This window comes from Temnothorax longispinosus, chromosome 7 (assembly GCF_030848805.1).
Source record: "Temnothorax longispinosus isolate EJ_2023e chromosome 7, Tlon_JGU_v1, whole genome shotgun sequence".
NCBI lineage: Eukaryota > Metazoa > Arthropoda > Insecta > Hymenoptera > Formicidae > Temnothorax > Temnothorax longispinosus.
The window spans coordinates 9,318,095-9,337,463 of NC_092364.1; the positions used below are offsets into that span (position 1 = coordinate 9,318,095).

The 19,369-nt window shown below is 42.5% G+C and overlaps 1 protein-coding gene and 1 long non-coding RNA gene across 2 annotated transcripts in view; both read left to right on the forward strand.

Annotated features, from left to right (window-relative positions):
* Positions 1-19,369, forward strand: part of LOC139816425 (protein I'm not dead yet-like) — a 153,293-nt gene that overhangs the window by 28,138 nt on the left and 105,786 nt on the right. The gene's annotated exons all lie outside the window — the stretch shown is intronic.
* LOC139815721 (uncharacterized) lies at positions 9,771-10,511 on the forward strand. The gene is made up of 3 exons (XR_011732817.1): positions 9,771-9,853; positions 9,934-10,099; positions 10,338-10,511. It is a non-coding gene; the product is annotated as an uncharacterized lncRNA (long non-coding RNA).

The window sequence follows — 19,369 nt, forward strand, 5'->3', positions numbered from 1 at the left end:
AGTCGGAGTCAGTCTCATCTCGGTCATTGCCATCCCCCTCTGATGCTGTCTTTCTATTCTTTCTAACTCCTCGCGTCATGTCTACCCCCCTCCCCCCTAGCCAAGCCACTTCTCTATGTATCCCATGGGGATACCCTTCTCCCTGTCCAACATTTTCCTGTTTGATCTCCTTCCTCTCTTACCTACCCCCTCTGCAAACAAGAATCTAATAACCGGAGTTTCTAAACTATTGCCTTCCCCATCCTCTACATTACCTTCCATTACGCTATCCCTATCTACTACATCGAGTGCCGCGCTCGCAACTTCGCTACTCGCCGCTTGGCGCTCCGCACTCGGCGTCACTTGGAGAAGCTGGAATTATACTGAAGGGGGGAGTGTGGGCCCCCCGAACCAGCCTTGTTATGCTCTTTATTCTTATTACCCGCTATTGCTCTACTGTTCGTCTCATCTCTTTCAGGCGCATTACTACAAGGCGGACAGGCAGTCCGCCCGTCATTCCTCAAAGCGTCAATCAAACACTCCTTTGCCGATGGAAATCTCCTCAATAATTGCATGATGCTATCAACCATTTCGTCGACCAATCCGTGTGTCGTAATATCGCCGGCCCTCTCAATACCACGCTGTAGCGCCCAAGAGGCTCTATTACGAGCCGAGGTCAGGGCAAGGCCTCTCCTATCTGCAGTGATATCCTCCTCTCGAATATTAAATTGTCCAAAGTAGTTTCCAATACCATTGGACAAACCGCGCTCTTTCGCTCTGGGTCGGGATGCAACATTCCGGTCATATGTCGGTCGGACACTAAGTGCAGGTTTCTCTCGACTGCCCGTTACCTCGGGAGGCACTGAATTATGAGTCGGTAAAACAGGCCAATCAATTGGATTCACACTGCTACCCATTGGCTTAGTGGGAACTGAGGATTCCCCCTCAATGATTCGCCGAGCTCTATGGAAAGAGATGTTGTTATATGCCATAATAACATTAACATTTTTGTTTCTTACATGCACGCAGTGATCGGCAAAAAAATTTTTTTATTATTTATTTTTTAAATGTCAAAGCAATCATTAATAAGCCAAAATACAATATTAAATGTTAAAAAAATAAAAATTTTGTTTAACTTATTTTTATTTACCTAACAATTTGTAAATAATTTCAAAAAAAGATTATTTTTACAAAAATTATTAATGTTTAACATTATTTTTTAATTCTTGGAAAATTTAATAATAAATCGAGAATTATAACCAATTTTTCAAAAATAAATAATTGAATAAAAATAATTTCTAATTTTCTAAAAAATAATAATAAAAAAAAAATATTTTTTAATTTTTCAAAAAATTAGTAAAATAATAAAAATATTTTCTAATTTTTCAGAAAATTAACAATTAAATAAAAATAATTTTTTATCCTTGACTCTGAAACAAGTTGTCTTGGCAAAAACAAGCATGAATATATGAGGTAACTGACAATATTATAATACAATCAGAGATACTAGGCAAGACGAAGGAAACATAAAGTTCTTGATTACACTTATTTTACACATTAATGATGAAGCGAAAAATTGTTTTAAGAATGCCAACATTCTTTGAATAACTAAAAAAATAATTGTGAAGATTTGTGAGAAAATTGTGAGAAAATATATCTATTAATTAACCTAGTCGATATTTATTAAATTATATTAATGAGTATAAGCTGTTATTCTTAAATTTTTTTTCCCTTTGAATGTGCATATAACATACAATTTTTGTAAACATATGAATGTATTCAAAGTTTCAATTTTATATTCAGAAGTACTAAATAAAGCGAAGTCAATAATTAAAAAATTATATTTATGTTATCACACAGTTATCATTAAATCAGTTAACACGGTAATAAATGTGTACATATTTGACTTACAAGAATAATTTATTAACTATTACTTATACTATATATTAATATTGTATAAACGTATCAGCAGATACAGCGTATTTATTCTCCAAGAAGTTTTCAATCTGCAAGATTATTTATCATCCCTCATTGATGTAATACTCTTTAAGGCTCCTGGTCCCTGAGCCGAGAACTCCGCGTTGACGGTGGCGACGTACCGTCGCGGTAGAAATAAGAACTCTCCCCAATGGAGAATAAGCAAGAAATGTTGAGAATTGACACGTTGAGAATTCTTGCGTAGTATTTCCAAATAAAAAGATATTTAGTGAAAATAACACTACAGATCACTTCAGCACACTTCGAAAATACGCCGAATTGAAGTTAACTTTACCCCTTTCCCTTGACAGTTAATAAACAGCCATAAAATGAATGTAATACGAAATCTAGTCATGCGCCTGCGCACAAGCCTGCATCATATCACATTCGTTTTACGGCTGTTTTTAAGTGTGTTCACGTGATCGCTCGAACCAGGCATGCGATCAGTCTGCGTCTTATTGCTATCTACATCTAAAAAACTAGTTGGAGGGGTCGCTTTATTTATCAAAAGCTCGCGATCCCCCGTGTCCGAATCCTTATTTATATTAATCTCAACGTCCATCTCGTTCTCGTGGGCGGTGGGTACGTGTCGTCTCTTAAAAAACTCCTTTCTCTGTTGTCTCGAAGAGGTGATACGTCGATTAATATTTCCAGCACGGATGGAATCTGGCTGTTCGTCAATTACAATATCCTTCGTGAATTTGTCAAATTCCTCCTCGGAGACACTCGTTCTTAGTCTTTTACTGCAATGCGTGTCGTCACCATGTGTCCGACTGTCGGCACTCAATGTCTGTGATTTATCCGGATCGGAATTTTCCATCCTTAAGTAGAAACTACGACAAACGCTCCCCCTCCGGGAGGGGAGCAGCAAAAACTAGAATAAAACCCACCCGAAAAGACAGGGAGCGCAGAAAAGATTTACGCGAAAAGTTGAGACTACACACACTAATAGCTATCTATCTATAAGGAGAGAGCAAAAGCAAAATACGTCCGACTCGCACGGCGGTTCGAGCGGAACTCGCGAGAACGCGATAAGTATTTCTAAGTTATATGACTGACTGACAGCGTGCTGTCCGCGCAAACGCACTGAGCGACGAGCGCGCACGTACGCGTATTAGTAGGAGAGCCGGCTGCACAAAACCCTCCCTCATCGAACATCCGGCTGAATTTTATTCGAATAGATAGCTTTTTTTAGTGGTTAACCCTGTGCCGGGTTTTATATGCCCTGAAACTTGACCGAAGTGTTAAAAAAAGGGTCACTTCCGGTATGATTTTTTTAGATAAAACCCCCTTAAAGAACATCCGGGTGAAACTTGTGCCAATCGATTCAGGATGTCAAGCACTTTGATAAAAAAATATGCTGCCACCCCCCACTTTGACAGGAACCATGGCAGCAACCCTTAAACGTGACATATTTCCGTACCGTACCTCCCTCAGAGAACATCCGATTTTTTTTTGGAAATGTAGCTCGAACATTCCTGAACATAAAAAAACAATGCTGCCATCGCTGCCTTGACCAAAAATTTTTGTGCCACCAGTCATTGCGATAGTAATCCTGCTCAGTACGAGAGGAACCGCAGGTTCGGACATTTGGTTCACGCACTCGGTCGAGCGGCCGGTGGTGCGAAGCTACCATCCGTGGGATTATGCCTGAACGCCTCTAAGGCCGTATCCTCTCTAGTCAAAGGTGGCAATGATATCTCTAGGAGTCTCGTGAGTCGAAAGGCTCAAAACAATGTGACACACTTACTAGGCGGCCGGTCCCCTTGCGGGCCGGTCGTCGCACGAGCCCGGTTTGCCGTACGGCGCCTCTGCCCGTCGTCGGGATCTCACCGCTTACGACGGCACGGCGTCTAACGGTCGAACATGAGTTTCGCGAGTTCGATGTCGAGACTCGGAATCGTCTGTAGACGACTTAGGTCCCACGAACGTGGGACACCACCCCGTTCCGCCACACCTCTCTGCGTACCAGGGCGTGACTGGCCAGCTGCCGGTGCCAGCCGACAGCCGGCCGCCCTTTTTGCTAGTCCCCCCCCGTCGGAAGGGGAACTCTGCAGGGTACGCGGCCTGCACGCGCGGCCTGATTGACCGCGTACATTCGCCCCATGAGGGGCGACGTGGGTCGAACTTGACCCACGATCTATCTAATGTTGCGCCTTCGCCGCGGCAAAACGAATTGCTCACGGCGAATGCGCTCCGCTGCTTTCTTGGCGGACATTACCTGACTGCAATATGTCAGAAATGCCCGCCACTTCTCTACATCCCCGACCGCCGCCGCCACGACGGCCGGGAGGGAGAGATTCACACCGATCTCCCCCTGCAGGACACGGCGCTGTAAACAAGATGTGAAGGAATGGTGCAAAACTTGCAAAGTTTGCGTGTCTAAAAAAGGCCCTTTGGGGAAGGGAAAGTCCCCATTACAAATTTATAATGTTGGGGCACCATTTGAAAGATTACAAATGGACATACTTGGCCCTCTTTCTATTACTACTTCCGGAAATAGGTATTTCCTCGTCATTGTTGACCGTTTCACCAAATGGGTAGAGGCTTTTCCTCTCAGGAATATTAGGGCAGGTGCAGTGGCAGAAGTCTTCGTTAATCAAGTCATTTCTAGACACGGGGTCCTTTTAGAAGTCCATACGGATCAGTGAAAAAATTTTGAGTCCAAACTTTTCGCAGAATTGATGAATCTCCTTGGAATTCGGAAAACGAGAACAACTGCTCTGCATCCGCAATCGGATGGACAAGTCGAGCGGCAACATCAGACTATTGTTAATTATTTGGCGAAGTATATTTCTGAAAGATTGGGATCGCTGGATCCCTATGTTTTTATTGGCTTACAGATCTTCTAAACACGAGACTACTGAAGTAACTCCCGCCGAGATGTATTTTGCCCGAGATCTTAGGTTGCCGTTAGATCTGCTTTTAAAAAGTCCTCCAAGGGGAGGATCTCAGTCGGTTGGAGGTTTTATTGGGAATTTGAAGGAAAAATTGGATAGGATTCATTCAAACGTTAGGGAACGTATGGATGTAAAGTCTTCACGAGTAAAGTCTTGGTATGATCGGAAGGCCAGGCAAACTCTTTTTCAAGAAGGGGAAAAAGTTTGGTTTTATAATCCTCGAAGGATGAAAGGTAGAGCCCCTAAATTGCAGAGCAATTGGGAAGGACCTTTCTTAATAGTGAAAAAATTGAATGATGTGGTCTATTGTATTCGAAGGTCTATGAGACATAAGAAGAAAATTGTGCATGCGGATAGGTTGGCTTCCTTTTCCGAGAGACAATAGAGTTTGATAGGGAACAGGGCTTGTTATAGATTAGGTTGGGTGTGAAAATTTGTGGGGAAGGTAAATTACGATAGAAATTAAGATTGTTGTGTTGCATTGTTTACTGCGCGTGTTATTTTGTTCTTAGAAATTTACGGAAGCTGAAGCGGTCGTAACTCCTCGCCGAGTTGGACATTTTGGGAGTTGGCTTTTTGCCGAACTTAATACCGGCGAAGGATAAGTTACGAAGTTAGAAGACTGCCTCTTTCACGGTTGTTTGATCCGTGGTTTTTCCGTGAGACATAGGGCAAATGCCGAGGCAGGGACTTGGGGAGTCTTTCGAGACGTTGGGTCCACGGTAAGCTTCCCCCCTTGTCCGAAGATTTAGAAGAGGAGCAGCGACATCTCCGACGACTTCGGGAGCTGAGAAGAAGAAGCCTGTGTTGGGAGGCGAGATCTCCTGCGAGAGAACTGATGATGGGTCGCCCTGGAGTCGGCAGGGGGGAGAGAGTATCTCCTTCCGGAAGATGTCGATTGGAAACTCGCTCTGGACTTCCGGAGTACGGTTGGGACCGAGGAGAGGACGGTGCCCGGTAACCTGTGGCAGCAGCCTAGGGTAGGGCAGGAGGCCGTTCCGGTACCCTGGAATTGTACGGAAAAGTTCGCCCAGTCAGGAAACTGCCCCTTCGGATTGTCGGGACGACAATCTAAAGAAGGGGGGCAGTGTTACGCCCGTGCCGAGACATTCGTACTTGTGGGCTGAAATTGGCTCCGCTCCGCAGAAGTTTCAAACTGAAGCGCGTCCCTTGACAACGGGGACGCATAGAATTATTGATTTAATTACCGCCTGTCAGATTGATCTGGTGACTCGTTTCGTTCGGACCGGTTTCCCAGAACTCTTTATTGTATTCCGTTCTGAGCCTGAATAAACCCGAGTTCTTTTATAATTACGAGAGTGGTTATTTCTGCGATCCCGGGAGTACGCGGACGCGTTCGCGAGTGCGCGCGACTCGAAGAGCGTAACAATAACACGTTCAGAGATATATTATACTGACAAAGCGTGCAATACATATATCTATAGGATTTATTATTTAATATATAAATATAAGTTATATAAATAAGACCGCGGCGTTTTAAAATAATATATTGTACGTACAATTATAAAATAAACCAAAATATGTATATTTTAACAATAACATAAAACGTACTTAAGACGGTCTTGAAATAAGAATTCGGACTATGACCGGCATTGACTCGTTTTTATTAATTCGTCTTAAGTATGTTTTAAGTTTGCAACCCGATTTCCCTCGGTCTCGCTGGCCGAGGGGGCGCGGCTGCAAATTAACCCGCTGATTGCCGGACAATAGCTCCAAGAGGAAAACGAGGTCACGTCTCTTACCAGAATTCCCGTATCTGAGGTCTTGGGCGATATCTTTCGATTGGGCGCCAGGTGCGATTATAGACGCGCACCGCGTCTCGATAGCGTTCGCCTCCTTAGTCTCGCCACGAGCTCAGGGCGTAACTCCGCGTGGAAGGGTTGAAGGTGGAGAAGGAGCGTGACGCAAGCAACACACAAAATAAAGCTCGGCGATAAACAATATGAATCAGATATATTTCACATAATGAGCGAACAAATCGTATCGGGAAACAAAGGCCGGATATCGCTCGAATAGCCGGTACCAACGTGGTAATCGGATCGGCAGTTAAAGCACGCGCGGAGTGCGTGATGTTCACGCCCGCGAGACTCTTTTCGCGAACGAAGCTCTCAAGCAAGCCCAGCAATCTCGATTTGGATAAGCGTGACCATGCGATAACGCCAATCCGCCCACGCCTTAATCCCCAGATTTCGAACGCACGGCGATTCTTATACGCACGACATAAACGATTCTTATTCACCTGACATAACAATTCTCACGGGCTCGACATAAACGATTCGCACACGCACAATACAATATACGCAACGCCATATAATGGCGCGCTCGCGAGATTCTTTCTCGAGCAGACGCGACGATATTTGCCCGCGTACGCGACGCAAAATATCCGCGAGGCTCGCGATGCACCACAAAGTGCCCGGCGCGGTCCCTCCCGACACGCACACGGGACTTCCGCACACGACACGCAACAATATACCCGAATACGCAACACTAAACACAATATGCACCGAAGCGTACCGCCCACGGCACACTTCCGTCCGCGATTCACAAAACACGCACGGCGATAACCGCGAATTGACTGCCGATCGTACGCGAGCTTTCGAGTAGGGCTTTCAGAAATGTTTCTGGCTACGATCCCGGCCGGCCACGTGCCCGCGATCCCGACAAACAGCCGCGATAATCTTCCCGGCATCCACAACGGCGGGAGCCGGTATCTAAATACGACACGTAATCAGGCCGATTCACACGGTAATCTATTCGATATACGCATTTACTGGCGCCGGGTCGCGACCGAGATCGAGCCCTCAATTATTAGGCAGCACCGGAGTGGAGATCTTACAATTCGGCTGCTCGCTGCTGCTCGGCGGCGTCGGGGCGCTCGTCCAGGGGTGGCTCCTCGTCCGCGGCTAGATCGACAGTGAGGAGCGGTCGGCTCGGCGGGACCACGCCGGGCCCCCGCACTTGCGCCCTCAAGCTCGCGGTTCTTTCGCCCCGCCGATTGGTCGTGTGTGTCGCCCTGTTCGCGACGTTGCAGACGATTTCCGTCATTTTCCCGCGGCCCGTTTGATTTAGCTGCTGGTTGTGCGCGGGCCCCTCGCGGTTTCCCGCCCGGCTGGCCAGGCCGTGGCGGCGCCGCTCGGCCCTCGGGGCGCCGTCGGGTGAAGTGTGCGGGTCGTCCACCCGCGCTGCAGTCGCGGTGGTGCACCCGTGCTCATGGTGCGGCGGGGCCGTGGTACGCTGTGCGAGACATTTCCGGCGCTTTCCCAGCGGCAGGTCCCAGTGGCCCGCCCGTCGGCCGACCACTCCACCGTGCGTCCTCCGAGCGCCCGTTCCTCCCTCGTCAAGACTATCGTCGTTACATTTGGTCGTGATCCCACGCTCCGGCACCACCTGTCATCCCTACGGAATTTAGCTAGAAAAGGTTAGTTAGCACGGGTAGCCCTTCCTCGACCCGAGTCGAGGCGCCATCCCTGACCTTTCCCTCGGCCGAGCTACCGTCTGGGCGGAGGACGCGACAAATGTCACGTCACAAGTTATAATTAATAATTATATACATATATTTTGATTTATTTTAGAATTGTACACAATTATTCTAAGACGCCGCGGTCTTATTTATATATTTTATATCTATATACTGATACGTCTTTATTTCAGCTATGTGCCAAGAAAGGCGTTTTTTTTTCAGTAAAAACGTACCCAAAAACCTTTACAAGTTACAGCATTCAAGATAAAAAAACCTTTACAAGTTACAGCCTTCAAAATAATCTCATGTTCCCCAAATAACCTGACCATTGTGCGGCCTCACAGTTTAAATGGCATTTTGAAGGGACGTACCCGACCCTGTACATTTCTCTCATCCTATTCCGTCCTGACCCATGGCCTTATACATTCTCGTACCCTTCCTCCCCTTCTCGTTCTTTATCCCTTTCCGCCGCTGCATCCTTTCCTTCCAATGCTCCCTTTTCTCTTCTTCCTTTCTACTGGCGATTTCAATACAAGACTCTCTTTACCTCTTCAACTCTTTAGATCCTCCTTCATGTGCCTCCTTCCTCCTCGCTCCTTCTCCTCTTCCGATTTCCTATCACCTCTTCTTTCCGTTGTCCTCTCTTGCGTGTCTCTTCCTTTTCCTTTACCCTCTCCTTTCCTGTTTTTTCTTGATTCTTCGCTTCTTCCTTCCTCCTCGCTTGACTCAATTTCGGCCCACGTGCTCTCGCCAGTCGCTCCTTTCTTTCGATCGACCCACCATCCTTGATCGATTACGCATCGACCTCCCTAGCAAACCCCCATCTCTCATTTGCCGCCATGCGCAGGCACCGCAAGCTTTATGCTGCACCTCGACGCCCCGCAGTGGCGCCAACTCACTCTTTTGGAGGGGTCGGCACCCCGCGCCGTCTCAACCCCAGCCGAAGTCCACCATCGCCACGCCATCTCGCCGACCAACCACGTGCGTTTCTTACATTGATCCCTTCCATCGATCTCTCGAATCTCGCCACTTATCCATTGCACACGTTGCGAAGACGCGCGGCCTCTTTTATCACTCTTGCCTCTGGTGCCACCTCCTTCATTGCCCAAGTTCGCCGTCATCCTAACCTCTCTCTCAGGCCTCCTCTTCTCGGACAGATTCCTGCCGTTTCGCTATATTTTCCACCTCGCCTCCATTTACTCCTCTTCTTTTCCGCTTCCTTCACGCCTGCCTTTCTTTTTCCACGATCCCACACCTCTACAAAACCTTTTTCCGACACTCTTTTCCTCCCATTCCACGCTCCACCTGTTCCCCCGCCGAGGACTACGGGGGACCTCCATAATTTGTATTCGTCAATATCTTATTGCATTCTCTTTTCAGCTTCACTCAATCTATATACATATATTTATATTTTCCTCGGTTGCATGATCGAGTTGACATTGTTCGTGGATGTCGCGATCGCGAATTACTCTGAGAATAAAGGCACCGCTTTGCTCACGGTCGATCAAAGACGATGGTGAGGCGTCGCATATTTGATTAGCGAATGTCGCGATTTCTATCACGATCTACAAATTGCGAATTTTTGTTGGGATGCAGGTGCGACTTGAAAAAACGTCTGAAGATTGCCCAACCGCTGCATTTACCACCCAGACCGGACGGCAAGATGTTCCGCGCTTTCATCTATGACATCACGCAGAACATTTATTTCAAGAGGTTCATCGCCGCAATGGTGCTCGTGAACAGCGCCCTTCTGTGCGTTTCTGTAAATTGAACAAATAAGTAATTTTCAGATACATGAGACCCAATAGATATTTATCAAGGCCAATCCACTGTCAATAGAATCATGCAACTTTAACGAGCATTGCAAAAAAAATATTTCTTTGAATCATTTGCTTCTTGTCGGTTATCATTAAATTATGGTAAAAATAAATGTGGCATATTTGCTTGTGTTTATTCTGCCATCTTGCTACCTGTTCTTTTTTTATCCTGCTCACCCGAAGTGGAGACTCGAGGAGAAACACACGGAAGCTTTGGCTACAGTCTCCACGATCCTGACACTGGTCTTCCTCGTGGAAGTAATCATGAAAATTATTGCTTTTACACCATGTGGCTATTGGCAGTCCAGAAGAAACAGATACGATTTGCTCGTGACAGTCGTAGGCGTTATTTGGATGATCATACACTGCACGATGCAGGTATATTCAAGAATCCTTTACATCGTACCTTTCTTTCGTCTACCACTCGTCGTTCACTCCCACGGTGTCATTTTGTTTTACTATATTGTTTTCAGAACGATCTGTCCTATGTAATTGGATTTATGGTCGTGATTCTGAGATTCTTCACCATCACCGGCAAACACACCACTCTCAAGATGGTAATGTTGACGGTCGGTGTGCCCTGCAAGAGCTTCTTCATCATATTCGGCATATTTCTTCTTTTCTTCTATGCGTTAGCCGGCACCATAATCTTTGGCACAGTGAAATACGGAAAAGGCATAGGAAGATGAAAAAAATATCTACGAGATTTTAAGATGTGTAAATATATATAGAATACACACGCAATGTTTAATATAGATTTTCCAAAATAATACTAAATTTTTCTTTCACTCTACAATATTTCTTCATCTTGCCCTGCCTCTGCTTGGTATATCAGAAGTAATCTCTTTGCAATCTAGACGCGCTAATTTTGAATCACTGGTTACTGGCGTGGCAATGCTCTTTCGCATAGTGACGGGGAGGATTGGAACAAAATTATGCACGACTGCATGATACAGCCACCCTATTGCACGCCGGCGGATAACTACTAGGAAACGGACTGCGGCAATTTCCACGCTTCTCTAATTTATTTTTGCACTTTTTACGTCATCATCACTTACATCGTCTTGAATCTTTTAGTGGGTACGTATACAACATACTTGTGCAACAAGGAAGCTTACACGAAATCACGTAGATTACAAAAGAGAACAATATATTTTGTAATCAGTTTTCTACAGTGATTTAATACAAGGATTAAAAATCTTTCTTTTCGAACAGCTATTATCATGGAGAACTTTTCCCTATTCTATTGAAATGAAGAAGACGCGTTGTTATCGTACGCCGATATAAGGAATTTCCAGAACACGTGGAACGTCGTTGATAACCATCAGAAAGGTGTTATACCGGTGAAGCGGGTATGGTTTTATCTCGAATAAGAAAATCCTCGTTATATTGACAAAACGCAATCTGTAAGGAGCAAATGCTGACGTTAGCGCATTTTAGGTGAAGTTTATCTTGCGGTTATTGAAGGGCAGATTGGAGACTAATCCGCAAAAGGATTGTCTGCTCTTCAAATACATGTGCTACGAACTGGAACGATTGCACAATGGCGAAGACGTTACCTTTCACGATGTTATTAAGTAAATTCCACAAAACGGATTGTGAAAATAATATTAAACATTTAGCAGCTTCTCAAGTAAAATTCTTAGATGCTCAGATTTCTCAAATCTTTGATACGATAAGACGCGCAGAGTTTCTTCTTTTCCCTTTTACATTTTTCAATCTGAAATTTTCACTCATATAAAGGACAATATGAAACCTTTTATAATATTTTGAATTGTAGGTATTGTCAATACTTTTCTAAATTGAAGAATTTTTTAATATGTTATCGTACCGCTCAGTGGACATAAAGAAAGCGCTTCAATTAGAGGAACTTCTTACACGAGAAGAATTCGAGTACATAATCGAGGAGGAAATTGATAAGAATACTATCAGAACTTGGTTACAGGGCTGCTTGAAGAAGATACGAGCGGTGAGGATAATTTGATTCAAAATCGCATTAGGGAAATAATAATCGCTTTTTTTGCAGAAACAAAATAATCTTATTGCTGGGTTTCGTGCTACAAATAATGCGGCTATGCTCACTCAAGATGTAGAGAAGGGTAAAAAGGAGAAGACGGGATGGTCCCGATTGCGCACATTACAAATCGAACACGACAATATTTTCCGATCGGACACATTCCCGATCGTACACGGTAACGATCGGACACGGTGTTGATCGGACACGGTGCCGATCGGACACGGTATCGATCGGACACGGTGCCGAACGAACACGGTAACGATCGGACACGGTGCCGATTGGTCACGGTGTCGATCGGTCACGGTGTCGATCGGGCACAATGCCGATCGGACACGGTGCCGATCGGACACGGTGTTGATCGGACACGGTAACGATTGCACACGGTGCCGATCGGACACGGTAATGATCGGACACGGTCCCGTTTGGAAATAAAATACGAAAGTTTATGTAAATGTTTGAAATTGAACAAACAATAATAAACTAAAAAACTGTAGCATTACGCGAGGTTAAAACATCTGTGATCGTATTATGTATTTATATTACTTATTTGCAGATAGCACATTAAGCGGTAGGCAGAACTAAAAATCTATATAAGGATACGTATTATACTCTAATATCGTATACTTCAAGTATGAAGTCAATTGACATATTTCCTAACCTCAAACTGTCCTCTCATTAGAGTGCTTTATTATATTGCTTTTACAGTCTTGAACAGTACATAAAATTTCGAAATATTTTTTTTTTTTTAGACAAAATGGCGTTAAATGAGTATACTTTTGTCGATAATTGTTTACATGGAGGGGACCACTTTGGATGACCTTGATATTTTAGTATGTTGTCAAGGTCACCCTCCTGAGTGACCTTCAGAAGGTTTCAGCCCGCGCTCGTTATTCGTTAAAAAGTTATTAACCAAAAAAGTTTGGAAAATATAGCAGCTATTTTGAGTATTGAAAGGCATAAACTACTAATATATATGTCGAAATAGTTCACACATACACTTGTTTTTGTTTACTTTTTGTTTAGTTTTGTTTAGTTTAGTGACGCGCTTTAAACAGTTAAATACTGTTGAAACGCGTCATCTAACCTATGTAGATTAGTGACGCGCTTTAAACAGTTAAATTACCTTAAAGCGCGTCATCTAACCTATGTAGATTAGTGACGCGCTTTAAACAGTTAAATACTACCTACATAGGTTAGTGACGCGTTTTAAATAGTTAAATACTGTTAAAGCGCGTCATCTCTAATCTATGTAGGTACTATTTAACTGTTCAAAGCGTGTCACTAATCTACATAGGTTAGATGACGCGCTTTAAAAATTGTAACAGCCTGACTTTAGTATCGAACGCGGACTAGCTCGCCGGATCAGGAGTTCGATGAAAAGCCCAAAGACAATAATCAATTTAGGTTGTACATGCAGTGGTTTATTCAGTTTAGTATATACACGGAGAGTAACGTTAGCGCGGTATTCAATATAACGCAAGGACGGGCGGGGCGCGATATATACAGCGAAGGGGTAGTACAGGCGCGCTCGGCGCGGTAACGGAAACGCAGTACTTGGTACAGTCTGCAGAATAACAAGCGTGGTATTACAGGTAGTGGATGTGCACTCGATAACGAACGCGGTATTATAATACTAGACGGACTCGGTATTTTACAGGTAGTGCATGTGCACTCGACGCGGGGTACGGAGTAACGAAACGCGATGTTGCATCGCTAAACGAACGCGGTATTACAATGCGGGGTGAGTGCGGTATTTTACAGGTAGTGCATATGCACTCGACGCGGGGTACGGGATAACGGAACGCGATGTTGCATCGCTAAACGACCACAGTATTCCAATGAGTCATAACGCGTGCGGGAACGCGATATGTATAGCGGAGGACTGCAGAGTCCCGGGGCGATGGCACCGAGAGTACTCAATGCGAGGCCGAGCGTGCTCGACCCCGCGAAACCGTGCCGTCGGGGTGTGTGATGGAAGGCGGGGACACCTGAGAGTACTCAGTAGAGGCGCAGAGCGCTGAACCCCCTTGCGTGTCGCCCTAGGAAATCGTAGGTAAGCTTCGTCAGGAGCAGCGGAAAGCCGTGGTGAAGACAAAGTTCCTTCGTGCCAGAGCGCCAGGGCTTATATACCCCGGCGCGGAGGAATTCGCTGGGAGGGAGGCCGGTCGTCAGGCGAGCCGCGTGGGGGTACGCTGATGCGAGCTTGCCTTCGGCGTGGATCGTCTTCCTCCGGCGTCTGTCGGCGCCGTGCGAGAAGGCACCGGTGCGGCGCACAGTGGGGCGAACGCCTTATTTTTCGGTAATTTGCTTATAACTGTTAAGATCAATGGTGCGGGAGTGGTGAAGTCAATGAAACGATGAGGATTAACGAGTTTCTATTTAATACGTTATATACATCTTTATACTGTATATGATACGCTTACGCTGGAGCGCTCGACCACGTGTCGGCTTCGAGAGAGTCTCGTATCTTTCTGAGTATGCTCGCACCGCGCGTCGCTTGTGTGGTGTCCTTCTAACGGACGCTATACCTTTTCCCCATCTATGCTTACGTGCTCGTTGCGTGCTCGTCGCGTGCTCCCTCAGTGTCGCTCAGTCGTACATATACATGTCCTTACATGACTAAGCTAAATTTACTTATTTCTCAACACGCCTCCTTAAATTTAGCTTTTCTTATCATTTTACACTATATAATTTTCTTAACATAACTTTAAGTTCTCTCTAAACCTATCGAATTTAATTCGCCCTAAAGACTTGGTGAAAATATCTGCTGAATTTTCCTCTGAATCTATTTTGATTACATCAATTTTTCCTTTCAAATAATTCTCGTTAATAAAATGATAATGTGTTTCTATATACTTAGAATTTTTTGTTAGATTTCCGTATTTACTTATACTAATCGCACCAGCATTATCCTCATAAATTCTTACCGGGTTTTTGATTTCTATTCCAAAATCTTTCAATAACTCTCTAATTAAGTTTATCTCACTCACACATACAGACAAGGCTACATACTCTGCCTCTGTCGACGATTTCGTTACAATATCTTGTTTTTTTGATTTCCAAAATATAGTATTACCATACATTCTTATAACATATCCCGTCGTGGATTTCCTGTCTACTATATCTCCTGCCCAATCAGCATCAACGCAACAATCTAAAATATCCGAATTTGCATTTTTCTCAAATTTTAATTTTAAATCTTTAGTATAATATAAATATTTTAATACTCTTAAGGCGTACTTATAATGGCTTTGATCATAACAATTTTGGAATCTACTTAGATAATTTACGCAATAACAAATATCTGGTCTAGTACTTGAACTTATATACAACAAGGCCCCAATTAAATTTCTATATTTTATATCTTTTGATACTGATAAGGCAGGTTCACATTTCAAATTTTGCTCCATTGGGGTAGCATACAATTTCGCATTTTCAATTTCATACTTTTTTGCTAATGACTCAATATAGTTTTTCTGATCTAATGTCATAATTTTCTTCTCACAATCATCTCATACTCAATATTTATTCCCAAATAAGTTTTTATTTGGCCCATATCTTTCATTCGAAATTTTGCTGCTAATTTTCTTTTAATACATTCTATTAATTTCCGATTACTACTACAAATTAACAAATCATCTACAAAGATTATCAAATAGATTTTTTCACTCTTAATCTCCATATAATATAAACAGTAATCAGTTTTACTACGCTTAAATCCTAATTCTCTCAAGTATTCGTCTAAACATTCGTACCAGGCTCGTGGACTTTCTCGCAGTCCGTACAAAGCCTTTTCCAGTTTACAAACTTTGCCTGTATTATCATCGTAACCTTGAGGTTGTTTCACATACACTTCCGATTTTATTTTTCCATTTAGGAACGCAGATTCGACATCCATTTGATCTATCGCTAATCCATTTTGTACACAATGATTTAACATAATTTTTAACGTTTGTGTTCTCGCTACTGGTGAGTATATATCTTCTAACACTTCTCTTTGTTGAAACCCTCTTACTACAATTCTCGCTTTAAATTTATTATCAGCCCTTTTTGTATACACCCACTTAAGATCTAATACTTTTCTATCTTTTGGCTTTTCAACTAATTTCCATGTATAATTTTTATTTAAGCATTCGATTTCTTTATTCATAGCTTCTCGCCATTTATCGCTATCGTTACAATTTATTGCTTTATTATAATTTTCCGGATTGTCTACACTAACATAATTTACATAAACACAGTTTGTTATTGGATTTCCATATCTGCTTACAGGGCTTTTCTTTCTTTCTGACCTTCTCAGTACTTGTAAATTTGTATCGCTAGTACTGGGTAGGTTATTCACATGCTCATTATTTTCATTTTCCTCATTTTCATTTTGAAGTTCCTGATTAATCTTGTTTTGAATTGACTCATTTTCATTAATTTCATCGTTATCTTTAAATCCAACTAAGTTTACATTTTCTTCAATTATATCTACGTGTTTTGCTACAATCACTTTGTTATTAATTAATACTCTATACCCTACTTCTTCGTAACCGACTAATACTCCTAAATCAGCTTTTCTATCCCACTTACTTTTCCTTCTAATTTCCGGAACTCTAACAAAAACTCTACTTCCGTATAATTTTAAATTCTTAATATCGGGCTTTTATCCCATCATAATCTCATACGGAGTCTTTTTCTCAAATGAATTTGCCAATGTTCTATTTTTCAAATAAACAGCCGTCTTGACTACCTCTGGCCAAAATCTATTATGTATTTTCGCATCGGACAATAAGCATCTAGCCGAATCCATTACCGACCTATTGTATCTTTCCGCAGTTCCGTTCAACTCGTGAACATACGGAGGGCACGGTTCAATGTAAATTCCCTTTTCTTTAGCAAAATTATATATATCTTTATTCAGAAATTCTCTCCCGTTATCGCATCTTAAACGCTTTATTTTTTTACCAGTTAGATTTTCTAATTGATTTACATATGTTACAATACAGTCATAAACTTCACTTTTTTCTTTCATCGTGTAAACTTTCCCAGCCTTACTATAATCGTCAATTAAAATTAGAAAATATCTTTCACCCCTATAACCTATGGTACTATGCGGTCCGTTTACATCTGCATGAATAATTTCAGCTATATCTTTTGCTCTATGTCTATTATTTTCAAAACTAGTGTTAGTCATTTTATTTTGTATACAAGTACCGCATTTTAAATAATCGCTCTCTAAATTATTCGGTAATCCATCAACTAAGTTATTTTGACTCAGAATATTCAAATACTTGAAATTTACGTGACCTAATAGTCTATGATACTTTTCTTTCAAAGTCATATTCTTATTTACATTTTCTGTTACATAATTTTGTTTGTTCTCAACAAGGCTATTGATCTTATACAAATTATTTACTTTATTAGCTACTGCTATCAGTTTATTTTCTCGTGTATAAATTTTTGACGTATTTCCCATTGATATTATTTTAGCTTTATCAGCAATTTTTCCAAAACTCAATAAATTTCTATCCATTTCTTTAACAAAAAATACATCTTTAAGTTCTACTTCTGTTTCATCATAATTTGTTACGAACTTAGTTACTATATTTCCTATTTTCGTTGCCTTCAATGTTCGACCATCACCTATTTTTACACTAATTGGATTTTCAAGTCTCTTTGATTCTACAAAATACTTTTCATCATTTATTATATGGTCCGTACATCCGCTATCTAAGACCCATTCGACTCTATTTTCGCAATTATTTACCTCGACGTTATATCCTACCCTATTGTCTACCTCTGTTGTGAAAGTCATCCTTCCTTGGTCTGCGCTTTGACGATTTTGCCGTTGTTGACCGCCTCGTCCTCGTTGACCTGCGCCTCGGCCTCGGTAACCGCTGCTGCCTCTGCCGTAGCTGCTGTCTCGTTGCTGCTGAGGCTGATAGTGCGCGCCTCCTCGCGCTTGCTGTCCTCCTCCCCTCGGACCTCTCCAAGAAGTTCCCGCGCTGCTCTGGCTCGTGCATTCGTGCTGATAATGTCCTTGCTTTCCGCATTTATAGCACGTTCTGTCCTTTCTCATCTCACTTTTGAATACGTTTGAATTTCCACTTTTATTTCTTAAATTTTGATTTTCATCTTTTTCTTTGTCTTCATACATTTTAATTTTATTAATTACGTAATCCACAGTTCTATCTCCTTCGGGTAGCACGTCGACTAGATCTCCGATATGGCTTAATGAACTTGGTAGCGTTCTTAACATGTAATTTAATTTTTCCTTTTCAGTCACTGTCGCTCCGGCATTTTTTAATTCAATTATTAGTTTTTCAAAGTCACTGTGAAATTCACTTGTTCCTGTGTAGTCTTTCAATTTAATCCTTTCTAGTTTATTTCTTACACATATCTGTAATGCGGTTGATTCACGCACATATAGTTTGTCTAATTTCTTGATTATTTCATAACTTGTAGTTTCTTCATTAATAAACTCCATTTGTCTATTTGACAAAGCACTATATATATAGTTCATTGCTTTTAAGTCCGTATCATTCCACGTGGCTTCATTTTCCGTGTCGATTCTCTCTCGTTGAATAACCTTCTCGCATTTTTTCATTTTCAAAAATACAGTTATTCTTTTTTTCCATGTACTGTAGTCGTTTCCATCAAAAATTGGTAGCGTCATCTTGAACTCGTCTGCCATGTCGACTCGTCTATAATCCTCACTTCCGTTTTCTTCAGTTGATTCCTCTTTGACTTGTAAATCACTTTTTGTTTCACTGCCAAGTGTTCCCACAACCATTACGGAACTTTCCCGAACTTTTTACTTAACCACGCTCTGCTACCATGTTAAGATCAATGGTGCGGGAGTGGTGAAGTCAATGAAACGATGAGGATTAACGAGTTTCTATTTAATACGTTATATACATCTTTATACTGTATATGATACGCTTACGCTGGAGCGCTCGACCGCGTGTCGGCTTCGAGAGAGTCTCGTATCTTTCTGAGTATGCTCGCACCGCGCGTCGCTTGTGTGGTGTCCTTCTAACGGACGCTATACCTTTTCCCCATCTATGCTTACGTGCTCGTTGCGTGCTCGTCGCGTGCTCCCTCAGTGTCGCTCAGTCGTACATATACATGTCCTTACATGACTAAGCTAAATTTACTTATTTCTCAACAATAACTTCTACATTTTTCAATGAAATGACTTAAGACTTGACAT